This window comes from Numida meleagris, chromosome 4 (assembly GCF_002078875.1).
Source record: "Numida meleagris isolate 19003 breed g44 Domestic line chromosome 4, NumMel1.0, whole genome shotgun sequence".
Taxonomy (NCBI): Eukaryota; Metazoa; Chordata; class Aves; order Galliformes; family Numididae; genus Numida; species Numida meleagris.
Genome location: NC_034412.1, coordinates 51,415,018 through 51,429,355, shown reverse-complemented (window position 1 = coordinate 51,429,355; position 14,338 = coordinate 51,415,018). Strand labels below are relative to the sequence as shown.

Here is a 14,338-nt window from a genome sequence, read left to right as displayed (position 1 = left end):
TTATGCTAGTAAGGGCTAATTCCAAAGTAATCTCAAAGCAATATTGGAAGAAGTTGAGGAAATTAAAGCCAAGTGTTGTAAAAGCAGTTCTAATCTGAGATCCTGGCAACAGTCTTGTGAAAGACTCAAATCTTGCAGCTGCTGGGGGCTGAAACAAGAATATTAGTTAAAAAGTTTTTTTCTTTTTTTAGTGTATCTAACCTGCCATCTTGTTTCCCTGTTTCTGTGTTGAAGTGTTGCACCGTCAATTTCCACTATATCTATTAAAGCTCTACTCTCTGGCTTCTGACAGCTTTCCACTTTTAAGGACTGCATTAATAGGACTTGGCCCACTCACACATGGGTGACCATCAGTCAGGCCATGGTTGAATCAGCTTCCTTCTGTGTGTCTGGTATAATCTCATCTGTTATTCATAATGTTTTGGGTACAACTCTAGACTCAACAGCCCAGACTTGAAGGAAGTAGGCTAGATTTAAAAAAAAAAAAAAAAGTGTTTGGACTCTTATAGAAGTAGGAGACATTCCCTGCTGAATACTGGAATCCAAACTAAACACTGCATTATTCTGAGCACTTGTACGGAAGGAAAGAGGGAAGAGAAGGAAAAGCTTTATTTGAAAGGGGATATTATGGGCCCTCCCTCTGACTTGCTCTGTAATGTGCACTTCTTGAGTTCTACGTTAGTCCTGCCCTATATAAACACAGAACACGTAGTTAGGAAATGCAGTGATGTTGAGCGCAGCTACAAGTTGCACTGGAAACTCAGTTGCCAAGAACAGGAGGTGGAAAAGGTTGTAATTTCATCCATCAGATTCACTATGGATAGTCAGGCACCTGGATACACTTCTGTGTTAGCAGCAGAAGCTGCTCTATAACAGTGCTAATCCTGCTGCAAGCTATAGCTTATTGCACATTGCAGTATATAAATATTCACAACTTATCTATTCAAAAACTTCCTAGTCCTGTGGAACTTCTTAGAAACTGCTTGCCTTGAAAAGGATGCGACTAATTCCTGTAGTAGCTGGGATTTTTTTAGTACTGCTGTGCTGGGGGTGGGGGGTTGGAGCTGGGACCAGCAGAGTTGTGAGAGATGAGTAGCAGGAGGGAAGTCTGCATGACTGTCTAGGTCTGTCCAAGTTGCATGTGTGCCAATGCTGAAATCTGGGGTCGAACATAAAGAGTTTTTAGTTAATTCTGTAGAATTGTTAGCTCCACTCAGTAACCCCACCCCCAACCTATGTCTGCCGTGTGGCTGGAAGTGAGCCAGGCTTTGCCATCAGTGTGCTGGGTCTGTAGACCCCTGCTCAGGCTTAGAGGTGTCATGCTGTGCTTTTTAAAAGTACTATGATCAGTAAATTCTTCTGAGTCGGTCAAGCCTGCTTAGAAGGCACGCTGTCTTGCGTGTACCAGTCCCGGGGAGACCCCGTCCAGTCTGTGCGGGATGAAGCTCTTGTTCCATGGCTCAGAGCTGCAGGCTGCCCAGTGCAGATGGGTCACAGCCACCGAAGCATGTCTAGCTGACTAAGAGGGACTGCACGCAGGAAAACCCTTGGGTGGGAGGGGAAGAAATTTGCCTAGAGCGATGGTGTTTGGCATCCGTCGCTTGCCGTCTCCTACGCTTGTCACAGGAGCGGGGAACCCCTGCGAGCCGGACATCAGCGAGTTGTGCCAGCAGCGGTGAGTAGCTCCGGCCGTGTCCGAGCCCTGCAGGGGCCGCAGACCCCGCGATGCAGGAGGTGCTAGCGGTGGGATGCGGCATGCACGTCCAGCGAGGTGCGGGCAGGCGGCTGGCTTCATCTAGAGCCGCCAATGAAACGTGAAACCCGGGGCTGCGTCTGAGGGCCGGCCCTGGGAGGCTGCTCCAGCCTCTGGGCTGTGCGTGCACGCATCCGCGGCACAGTCGCTCTTCCCAACTTCTTGGGCTGCTTCCTTAGGGACGGCCGGCGGGAGCCATCTCCGAGCGCTGCCGAGAAGGGCGGGGGGAAGGAAAGCAACTTGGAAGTGCGAGCGGGCTAAACACAGCTGTCACGGCTCCCGAATTCGACTGGGGAAGCCGCCACGCTTATGGGGGAGAGCATCGGCCCCGCTTGCGGAAGGTAGGAGCCCTCGTGCCGGGCAGCTGTGGGGCTCCCGCTGGAAGCAGGGTAGGTAGCGCGGCTATGATTTCTGTCGCGGTGACAAACGGAGTGGTATAGCGGGCAGCAGCTGTCGACGCGTCCTCGGCGGCTCTGCCCTGCCCAGGGGTGCCGCGTTCCGTGCGGCTGTGCGCTGCTCTTAGCCTTCCCGAAGACCCGACAGCAGCACTCCTTTTTGTTGCTTTCAGGGATGCAAGTGAAAGATGTGCGATCCGGCTGCTTGTGGGACTCGGTATCAAAAGAAGCCCTTTGTACGTTCTATTATCTCCACACTAACGTTAGTCTTTGGATTGGCGATGCTTGTCTTAACATCTTTTTTTCTTCTTCGTTAATGTCTGTAGTAAGCTTTCAGCGATAACAAGCTCGCTGAGACAAACTTACAATGAGCCCTTTGATTGTAATGGCCAAAGAGTTAGGGGATCTTCAGTGGATTTTAGAGTTACCGAGCAGGTTTCTTTTTAAGATAAGGCAGCAGTTGTCGTCTTTCTTCTCATGATTTGAGATGTGCAGAACATTATCTGTTTGTTCCCAGTAACGTGCGTGCAGGCTGTCAAATGAGGGGTGGGGGTGTTCTTCTTTCAGCGGCAAATAAATTGCGTGTGATGTTAGAAACTTTGCACAGCAGAACTGGAAATAAGCTGCATACTCTTTTTTAGTTAGGCATCTTTGTCCTGTGTAGGTAGAAATAATAAACCAAATGAATTCCTTGTGTGAGCATAGAGACAATGCTCTGAATTTGTCTAGTATTTATCTGAATTGTGTTTGTGCTGGGAGAAGACAAAAACTCTTGTTAAATCAACTGTATTATGAAGCCATTAGGTTGAGTGTGTCAGTGGTGGTGTAGTTCTGTACCTGTACGGTGACGCTCTCATCCTGTGTGCCCGGGGATTAGGGTCCCCTTGGGTGAAGAATTAAGGGAGGGCATGTTACCTATGTAAGGGACAAGGCACAGTGCCAGAATTCCCTCCTACAGGAAAGCTGGGGAGGGACTGTTTATAAGGGCGCGTAACAACAGGACGAGAGGAAATAGCTTTTAAGTGGAAGAGGATAGATTTAGACTAGATATTAGGAAGAAATTCTTTACTGTGAGAGCAGTGAGACACTGGAACAGGTTGCCCAGCAAGGCTATGGATGCCCCGTCCCTGGAAGCTTTCGAGGCCAGGCTGGATGGGGCATTGCGCAACTTGGTCTAGAGGGAGGTGTCCCTGCCTATAGCAGTGGGGTTGGAACTAGATGATCTTAAAGGTGCCTGCCAACCCAAACCATTCTATGAAATCAGCTAAGTGGTGTGCCGTGCTTGTGGAAGGCAGAGGGAAAAGCAGAGTGAAGTTTGATCTCCTGTCCCCATGAAGTTCTTGTGTTGTGGCAGGCTTTATTATTGCAAAAACCATCTTCCACTGTGGGTTGCGTTGAAAATAAACATGCTTAAAACTTGTGTGTCTTCATGTGTTACGTCTGCTACTTGGATTTGCTACCTTGTCTCCCAGTTGTGTTTTTCTTCAGTCTTTTCTCTGCTTTCATTCCTAAATGAGATAAATTAGGGTTAATTTTGGAATTAAGTACATGCACACACACAAGACTAAATGTGTGATGGTGGCTTTAACTCCTGGTCCTGAAGCTGTGTTCAGTTTTCTGAAGATGGAATCCAGAGAGCCAGAAACGGAGATTGGTTCAAGGGAATTGCCTCCCAGGTAATAGGTTGGACTCCTGATGTGGTTGTGTCTTGAAGTAACAAGAAACAGAAATCCCCTGCGAGCTCCTGGTGCAGCTGTAGCGCACAGCAGCTCTCAGGACCACTTTGGCTCCTGTTGCTTGATTCAATATGCGATTTTTAAAACACGCCAGGGAAAGAGAGTTGTAATTCACAGTGGGTAGCTCAAAGTGATTTGCATCTTATTATGCTTAGCTGTCTTTGCTGTAGGCTGCTTGGTGTTTACAGTGACCTGATGGCCTTGAGAAATATGCTTTCTTCCTGGAGCTGCTACTTCTTTGATTTAAACTTGTTTGGTGGGGGAGTGCTTGACCTGAGTTTCTTTTAAAAAATTCCTGGTGCAGATTGTGGTACTTAAACTGTAGCACTGGGCTGGCTTTTGTTTGTGAACTCTCCTGTGGGTGAATAAACTAAGTGAGCTGTTAGACCTGAAGTGAAGGATGTATTCTCTTTAAAATCTCAGGCGAGTGAAGGAAAGCGTTGAGTGTGGGTTTTCTACCTTCACTGACCGATATGTCCTATTTTACTAACAGCTGACAATCTCAGCCCAGCGTTCTGCAGTACATTCACTCAGTGTTTTCATCATCAGTCTTTACAGTATGTGCTATGCTACTTGTTGTTTGACTGTCCTTAGTGACCAGCCCTGTCAGCTCTGTTTCTTACTAGCTTTTTGTATGTTTGATAGCCTTCTCTTTTCATGTTTCTGTTCCCTATGGAGTTACTATCTTTCTCTTAACCTTTTCTTCAGAAGTGGAAAAGCCAGTTCCTTCAACACATTCTCCAGTTCTTTATTCCACCCTTGAAATGCTTTCCAGTTCTCTGAAACACTCTTAAATGTTCAGATAGCCTCACTGGAGGTGATACTTTGGGTGCAGTCCTGTTGCAATGTGAATATATATTGCAATTTTCTCTGTCCTTGTTAAATCACCTGGTGGTGATGCTGGTGATGGGGTGGTTGTGTTGAGCAGGCCCCCGGTACTGTCAGGTATTGTCAGTTCTTTGCCACTTGTGCATCTGTTGAACAGGAATGCACAGATTGGTGGCTGTCAGCTGCCTTTCCTGTTTCTCTGGCAGCTTCCCTGCTACTTGTCACCTGCACAGTTCTTATTTCTACTTATAAGTCACTGGCTAAGCAGCAAAATAAGCAAGTTCCCCTGAGACTGCAAACCACCTGCACTGAGATAACTTCTCATTTGCAGTCACGGTCTGCAATTTACCTGTTAACTGAGTTCATTCTGTCCAGCCCAGCTGTGGTTTTGCTGGGCCTTTCTGATCAAAATGCCACTCTTCACCAAGCTGGGGGCATTGAAGGAGCACAGTGCTGTTAACTTTGATAAACTTGTTCTGTTCCCTGCAGTACTGTTTGATTTAAAGGGGCTTCTGTGTGCTGTGGCCCAACGAGACAAATTTCAGCAACTTGTATTGAATCCCTTGGCAGTGTTTATATAGCTTCTTGTGATGAAATACCTTTCCTATGTTTAGTTCTGTGCAGTTAAGTGTTATGTCAATAAAGAAGAGTGCATCTTTAGAAGAGACGTTTTGTCTTTCACTAGTAAGAATTAAATGGTTTATTCCTGTCTTTCTCCTACCTTTGTTGTCACTTTTAGAGCAGTTTGGATATCTAACTGGATTGCTGATCTTTGCCTGCCAAACTGAACAGACATTGAATGCTACAGAAGTTAAAAAGCTTGATTGGCATGGGAAGGGTGAGCAGAGGCAACTTCATAGAATATTAGACTCATAAAATCATTGGGGTTGGAAAAGATCATCCTGTCCAGCCCATTCCCACCATGCCCAGTAACAGTGTCCCTCAGTGCCACATCTCCATGGTTCATAACCTCTCTGGGGACAGTGACTCCACCACCTCCCTGGGCAGCCTGAGTCAGTGCATCACCACTCTTTTTGACAAGAAATGTTTCTTGATATCCAACCTGAACCTCCCCTGGTGCATCTTAAGGCCATTCCCTCTTGTCTTATCTCTACTTAACTCAGAGAGGAGGCAACTTTTCTTCCAGTACAGGGGCCCTAAGAGGGGTTATCTAAGAGCAGGAGTGGTGGGTTAACAAGTGGAAGGAAGTAGGACTATGTCTGAGTAAGATTTAAATAAGGTGTAATTCAGACGCACAAATGCTTGCTGAAAAAAGTTGTGGGTAGTAAGGGGAAAACCTAGATTTAAGGGGGTAGTAGCTAGCTGAGAGTAACATCCTGTGCTTGTGTTAGTTCTGCTTGTTACTGAGACCTGAACTTCAGCCTAAGGTAGTGTGCTGGGCTGCAGGGAAAACTTTGGCCCATCATCACTGTCTGTTTGTTGTCACAATCCTGTTTTGTTTGGATGTTCTGGGAGAAAAATAACCTGATGTTTTTGCTTCTTGTTTCAAGAAGTTGAATGATTGCGGTAGACAGCTTGGCATGGACCCTTGCTGTCCTGGAAAGCTTGCTGTTCTTCAGTGGGAAATGCGTGGGCATTAGGACGGGTAGAAACCAGTGACTTGAAGCATGTTGAGGAGAATGTTCATGTAAATCCCCAACCATAAAGAACTTTGCACTGTATGATGGTTCCAAGTTGTTGTCTGCAAAAATTCACAGCAAGCAGCGTACTTGTTCTGTAACTTTATGCATGGGAGTTTCTCCGAAGGCTCTGGGTGTCCAGCTGCTCTCTAGGCATGCAGACCTGAGTGTGTCTCCTTCTGGTGCCTATGTGTGGAGCTTTTTGCATCACAGCCACAACTGAGATCAAAACCCTGTGTCACGTGCATGGGAAGTCACTGTGGTTATCCACTGTGAAGTGTATTGCACAACACAAAATGTGAAATCCAAATGCTGGAGAGTAGCTCTCTCTGGCAGCTGCAATATTTGTGCAGCTGCTCCCACAGACTTTTCTTTTTTTCTCAATGCTTAGGAGAAACTAGAGAGAAGTTAAGGTGTCAGAGGATTTGTCTGGGGCTTGGAGATAGTGATGCACCTGCTTTTTTTTTTAAGTGCTAGGAATTCTTAGGCTTGCAAGTGAAAAGCCTGCTTAGGTTCTGCATTTAGCAGAGCTAAAGGGAATCTCCTAGAATGTGAGATTTGCAGACGGGCTTGGTGTTAGGATGCTCCCCATAGTAATAACGGAGCTTAACTATCAGCTTTGCTGGAACCTGTGGAGTTTTGATCTGAGTAACTTTGATGGGAAATCTGTCAAGTATAGAATTAAACAGGAAAAGTCCTGGTTAGGAAGCTTAATTCAATAAGAGGTCTGCAGTTTGGCCAAAAATCAAATTTTGGAAAGAACATGTAGTAGCGACACTGCCCTGCAAATTAATAACCGTTGCAAGGTTAGGAATTATTTTTCCCATTTGTATGGGAAAACACACTTCAGGATCTGCTTTAAGACAGGTTTACTTGTAGTGCCATTCATTCTATCATGTTTTACTTTTAAAAATGATAATAAAAGCGCACGTAATTTTGTTATATGGCAGTCTGAAGCCTTGAAAGTTGCATCTAAAATACAGTTTAGGTAAAAGTCAATGAACTAACTTGTAAGTTAAGCAATTGCTTAAGTAAGCAATTACTAATGTGGAGAATGACTTCCAACTGTTATGAAACATGTCCTCCTTACTGCAGGGTTTGAGAAGCTTGAAGCCCAAACTTCTGAAATAATTTAATGCAAGAAATGTCAGCTTACTTTAGTTTGTAGCAGCTATGGACTTAAATGCTGAACCCTGCATGTTTAAAAAATAGGGGAGGGAAAAAGCAAATGGAGAGTGGTAATCAAAACCACGTGATTTCAAGTGAGTTTAATGGCTCACATGCTTGCACTTTGGGCAGGAGCACGGTTCAGGGGAGACAGCTGTAAAATATGAAACAAGTTTTACGCTTGAAAGTGTGGTTCAGTTGTACCAGAAACTTTTAATCCCATGGCAGTACAGTACTCACAGTGGAGATGCTTCATCTTTCAGAAATGTGTGAAAAATAGTATTTAAAAAAGCACATATTTGTACAAGAAGAGATCTAGGACTTATGCTAGCAGGCTTTCCTAGCCTGAGTTTTGCTGTCAAGGGACAACTGAATGCACAGCAGGAAGCTGTAAGAAGGCACTGTCATGCACCACGGCTTCAAATATTGAGAGCTGAAGAAAAACACCGTTTAGCTGTTTGTAAGCAAAAGAGTGTAGGTGCTTTTGGGTTGCTCCATTATCCGTATAAGCTTGTCTATATGAGGAAATCAGAACTGGATTTGTTTAAGCTAGAGAAGGTGGAAAGGCACGGTTATTTGAGGTGATAATGCAGGAGTAAATGGGTATAGGCTGTCCATGAGCGAGCTGGGATGCAAAACGAAGATTTCTTGCAGTCAGGAATTCCTGAGTAGCCAGTGCCTGCTGGGGTGCGATGTGGGGAAAGATTACAACAGCTGTTTGGATGGTGCTTTTTCATTCTGGAAGTAACCATGGGGCTGGATTCAGAAATTGTGTTTAATGATTTGGAGGGTTCTGCTTTATATGTGCGAACTGATGTGAAAGAGCAGAGTAGTCCCTAACCACAGGAATACTTCTTATCTGTTACATGATGTGCCAGGATGTAAATACAATCAGCAGTGATCCCCCGTCTTACCCATGGCAGGATCTTTTTTATCATTTTCCCTCTGAGGGTTCTGTTCTGTAGCAAGTCAGCCGTGAGTTTGCATCTGGAAACCTGACTAATTCTGAAGAATTGCCTGTATCCCAACATTGGTGTTGCAAGCAATTCAGCTTGCTTGCTGTGGTAATTCAACTCTATCTGGTCAGCTTTTACTTAAGCTTGACTACATGCAGCATCAGCTGTGGTGCTGCCCTTTGCTGTGTGGGACTCACGCAGGGAAGGGACTAAAGCAGCCAGCTGGGTGTGTGCCACATGGCACGTTCAGTGTCAAGACTATTTATCACGTAACGAGATTAAGCCTTTGTGCAGCAGAGCTGTACAATGCAGGCTTGTAGCTCCCTATACCTGCCTTTGGTAACTGGAGAACTGCAGAACAGGAGTTCAGCATTGGGGCGATTCTCTGCTAGTATCAGGAAAAAGAATTCTAAATGCCGAGGCTCCCATCAGATGTCTGTACCTTATTTGATGTTGTCACTCCTGGGACACTGCTTCGGAGGTCTTCATCGCCCAGTGTGAGCAGAAAGGCTTTGAAACGTGAGTTTTTCCTTTCTTCCTTTTCTTAGGGAGTAATAGGAAATGGTGTCATTCCTAACCAGAAGGACATGCTCGTTATTGTTGCTCTGTACATGTCCAGTAAGTAGTGACAAAATAGTGTACAATATATAATGGAAATAGCCAGTAAAGGAAATTATTTCTAGTCTGTGCTATTACAGCAAGCATTGAGTGAGTCCAGGACAAGGAAACAATAACGAAAAGGTCATGCTGCTACAGCTGCAGGAGAAAAACTGGAAGAATGGGCTGTGAGCAGTGTTGCTTTTGAGGGATATCAGCAGACAAGCCTGCGTGGTGTCTCAGCTTTTTCTCTGAGGATCTGAAAAATGGGCCTGGTGTCAGGGAGGTACTGCTGTGCACAGGTAGGGCAAGCAGGGAACTGATCTGATTGTGCTCCAAGGATGGTAGTGCTGCTGGACTGCTGAACTGTGGGCAGAGCAATTGAGTTGTGCTTACAGATGTGGAAGTTGAGGTGAGAGAAGCTCTGTGCTGAAACTTGCATCCTGCGAGCTCTGGTATCTCTCCTCACCTTTGTGGCAATGCAGGGGGTCATTAAGAAGCAGAATTCTCTTGGGTTTTCATCTTGGTGTCCTGGCCAGGCTGGTGGCACTGGGTATGGATGAAATGCAACTTTGTGTCTTGGGTCTGTCATACCACTCCCTCATGAAGATAGCTGAAGTTCGGCGATACTGCTCTCCTTCTACCAGAAATTATGCAATGTAACTCTGAACAGTGTGGCTCTTGGGGCAGAACAGGGGGGTGAGTGTGATCTGCGGTAACGTTTTACCGTGGAGTGGTTTGATTTCACTTCTTTAAACCTTTTCATGCTTTCTTTTTGGAGAAAAAGTTCAGCTTGTTAAAAGTTCAGTTTGTTATGAACCTTGGAGGTCACCAGACGTGATGGTCTGCTCTGTGTGACAGACCAGTGGGCTGTTCAGTTTCTTCTGCCATGTTGCCTTAAATAGAGTTCTAATGTGAATATAAAGTTGCATACCTGACTCATTCATGGCCTCATTTCATCCCCAGCTGGAGATCAGAGGGACCTTGTGAGGTATGGTTTGTGTGCATCTTAGTTAATGTAGTCTTGAAGTACTCAAAGTGCTGTGATCATTCCCATTAAATATAACCTTTTGTATCCTAAAGAACTTCTATTTTCATGCTACCAAGCTTTATGAAGTCCTATTCTGTAGTAAACCTGGCACACACCTCCTCTTCATCTTGAGAGACAATTTCTGTTTTCCACTGCTGGTTCTTTAAGTGATTAAGTCTGGGATGAAAGGGCAGATGAGATGGGGGGGGGAAATAAAAACAATACAATAATTTTGCTTAAAGAATGGCCCCTTTTGGCCCATTTTAACTGTGGCTTGCTTACAGAAAGAACTGGGATCCATTAACCGCATCTTCTGATGAAGGAGTTTCTAGGCTAGTCAGACAATGACCTGTGTAAGTTAAGTTGGTCTGGGATTTCCAGCAAGAACTGCTTTTTTGGCTGTCAATAGAGAAACCTCTGGGCCAGATGCATCATGCCAAAGTTCTGCTGTAGGTGAAATTCTCCTATCAGCTGTTCCTCTTTCACCTATATGGAAATCATGATATGCAGCTACAGTTGAAAGGCCTGCGTTTACCCACCTATGCTCTTGAGGGTAGGTCAATAGGTAAGATAGAGTAGGTTTTGTTTTACGCCAGTATTCAAGGTTTTTCTCACCTGTGACCCACCTTCTCATGATTTTAGGGAGTAAAGCGTTGCACACACTTGTGAGCAACTGATGGTATTGTGGAACTGCCTCGAAGGATGGAAGCCAAACAGCAAGCATGTCTAAAACCTTTCTTTGAGGAAATTGCTGACAGCTTCAGCCAGCACTTGTTGAATGCTGGCTGTGGTGTAACAGTGCAGCTAAAAGGATTTGTGCAGACTAAAGGATGTGAGCTCAGAAAATACTGCGTGGTAGCAAGGTCCTTTCTAGGTCGGTGTGAAGTTCATGGCCTGGCTTAAATGTAGGATGCAGAGGAGCTCAGAAACAAGCTGAGAGTGCTGCTGGGCATCTGGAAAACATAGATGGTTTGCTGTGGGTTTAGAAGCAGGCAGGAGCACAGCTTTTTTGGCATCTAGTGTAGAGGACTAACAATGAAAGTGCTGAAGTCTTGTTGCAAAATTGAAACGATGACTTATTGGAAATAAGAAATAAATCAGTGCCAAATAGGCCTGTTAAACAAGCTTTCTGGATGTATTTAAAAGCCAGGAGGCTTGAATGGCTCTCCTAGCTGTGCAGCCTGGATGCCTAGACACATCGCTTGGAAACTGATAGGAGCAAACTGTCTGCTCTGGGACTCGCTGACAGCAGAACAAAAAGAAGCTGTTGTGTTTTTTGGCTAGTTTGTCATTTGCACAATTTTTCAAGGCTCTTAAGGTAGGAAAAAGTAAAATACTGTGGAAATCATTACTTGATCCTGCGATTTCTTCCCTCTTTAACCAGCCTATTAAAATGTTACAGACCTCTTTAGAGAGTATTTTTAAACTGCAACTTGTGGTATTTTTGGTGGTGCTGAAAGATCTCTCAAGAAAGAGACTGTGTTTTTGCTGAAAGTTGATATGAGAAGGGACTGGTTCTGCCCAGGTTTCTGTCAGAAAGGGTATTGGTTTCCAGCGGGATGGAAGGCAATTATTCCCTGTCCTGGGACAACAGCACACGTGAAGGGGCTTGGCGTTCTCTTGTAATGCTGGGATGACTGGTTGTTTTAGCTGTGAGTTCTGTGAAGTGGGAAGTTGGAAAAGTTTCTTGAGGTAGCCTGCTGAATAGTCTTGAGGCCTCTGAAGCTGCAGCGGACAGCAGGAAATGGGGAGGGGAAGCCTCAGTCTTAACAGTCTTGTACAAGATAGCACTGAATTCACCTGATGAACAGGTTTTTCTCTGCCAAGGAGCCCAGCAGAAGGAAGCAGTGATTTTTCCTGCACTTATTTTTGTTGTTTGTGCAAAAGTCAGAGCTACTTTGGCTTAGATTCTGAAACTGTTGCCCTGGACCTGTTGCTATTCAGTTTCTGCTGGTAGCATTTAGGATTAACTTCTGCCTTGTGAGTTAATTACAACTTCTTTATTAACATTTTCATGGCTAACAAATGAAATCTTCAGATGTCAGATTGATTTATGATACCATGTTGCTGTGTGTTTAGCAACAGGTACTTCTCAATAGCGTATAGAGAAGACCTTTCTCTAGAGCTTCAGTGTTTCTCTGCCCAAGTATTTTGTCACCCTCTGGTCTGTCCCATGTTGCTGAGAAGACCCCATGGAATTGCCCTGATTGGCAGGGGATGAGTGGAAGTAGTTGTCTGTGACATATGGAGTAGGGATGTACCAACTTGGCTGCTGACAGTCGGTTGTGGGATGTGAAAGGTGTTACAGGAAGAGCAGGGTGCTGAATCAGTGCCTCTCAGAGAAGAGCTGCTGAACTGAGTTTAGACATATATTATTCTCCGTGTCTATACAGATGAGATGTGTAAATGGGATGATGTCATTGGCAGGGCTGGGGGAAAAATAAGTCTCTGTGGAAGAAAATGAGTAATTGCCATGGCTCTCCAGACTTTCAAACCCCTTCAGTTTACCCAAGCTGCGTGTCTTCAGTGTGTTTGCTTGCTGCTAATAGCCGTGCTTTGTCGTTCGGCAGCACAAATGCCCGTCTCTGCACAGCTGTTTAACTTTGTAAGGCATTTGTGGGAAAGAGGTGATAAATGTGAACAGTCTGCAAGTGAACGCTTGCAGGAAAATTAATTCTCTCTATCAGCCAGGAAACAGACACAGGATCATGTTATTGATCACAAACATCAAGCACAAGCAAGCACCCCTCTGGATTTTATCAGACTGCAGAATTCAAGGAAACTTTGTTGAATAGCTCAGGGTGGCACTTCTCAAAAATGCTGCATTGGGTGGGGGAACAAAGAATTGAAACGAATTAAGTGATTACAGATGCTCCCCGCTGCAGTGCCTTGTGAATTGTCTTCAGTGTAATGGCAAGCTGCTGAACTTGAAGCTGCTGGTTCTTCTGAGCAGTGCTTAAAATGAAACCCTCCTTTCAGTTGGCCATCCTTAATTTCCTGTTCCCATTTTGTGTATGTTGCAGTGTTTTAAAAACCACGCTAATAGGCTTAAGCATAGCAAGTTGTGAAGTGTGTTGTGAATGTCTCACTCCTTACTCAATAGTAATTCAGAGCTAAGGTCTTCAGGATAACTTGTGTAGTTATGCTCATGTTCCTGTTGCTTTCTGCAGCTAATACAGAGATGCTGTTCTTCAGAAATGTTTTATCATTGAGATACAGTAAACTCTTGCAAGCTTTTGTGATGGCTGAATACAAATGTTCTTATAAGAGCTAATTTTTATCACTCTTCTGGAGAGCCAGATTTTCACTGGTCCTTTTGTGACTGTGCAGGATTGGCAAATTTTGAATAAATAAGTAAAAAAATGTATAGTGATATCAGAAGGCAAAGAAGCTTCCAAGCATCCATGTGTTCGCAGGCTACCTGCAAGCTGGCGCTCATTGCAGCCTCTATCTACAATGGTACAGACTAAATTATTTGTGTGCCCTTATTCAGGGAGCACACCTGTGCATCAACAGGTTTAGGATGAGCTCCATGATCCACAGCACTTTGCCAGAACTGTTGAACATCGCTTTCCCTTACACTAGCTCTTACCATGGGGCTTGGAGCATTTGCCCCAAGTGTGGCTGCTGATGTCTTGGCAGCCTGCTTGTGGCAGAGATTGGATTCAGTGCCCAAAGATGCATCTGTAGTAGACTTTTGGTAGCAGGTGTCATTTTTTTCTGAATGAAGGTCTCCTTTTATTTTGTTCGGTGTGTCCTGATATGCAATAAAAATGCAGAAGTATGACTGAGAAAAATACAGTGCATACTAAGAGAATGGGAATCAGGGAAACGCAACCTAAATGCTAAGGCAATAGTGAGCTGAAAAACATGCAACGTGCTCTTGTGTCTCTAGAACGGTTAATCCAGTTGTTTGCGTCAATCTACAGACTGAGAGAGTAACTTTCTGCAAATTGTCATGCAAATAAAGACCAAATTCCATGTAGCTCATGGAAGAAAAATAACTTTAAACAGTTCAAAAAAAAACTTTAAACAGGCAAAAAAAAAAGCCTCATTATTACTACAGTTTGGTCCATCACATATTTTTGCATCTGTTCATACATTTAAGTACGTAGTTTTAACCTGTGCAGGTTTGCTGCTGTCTTTGTACATAACATTGTAAAAATAATTTTGACTTCTGTGTTTTTTCTTACCTAGGCAATAGAAGTAATTAACAGTGAGGAGTACTAAGATGCT

General features: G+C 44.4%; 1 protein-coding gene across 3 annotated transcripts in view; it reads left to right on the top strand.

Annotated features, from left to right (window-relative positions):
• Window positions 1,579-14,338, top strand: part of ARHGAP24 (Rho GTPase activating protein 24) — a 160,527-nt gene continuing 147,767 nt past the window's right edge. Inside the window, exon 1 of one of the 3 annotated variants that reach the window (XM_021396478.1) lies at window positions 1,579-1,675. The gene's annotated coding sequence lies outside the window, so the exon portion shown is untranslated. Of the gene's footprint in view, window positions 1,676-2,072; window positions 2,095-2,118; window positions 2,143-14,338 lie in introns of those variants that run through there. The other 2 variants (XM_021396475.1, XM_021396474.1) reach the window with 2 other exon arrangements.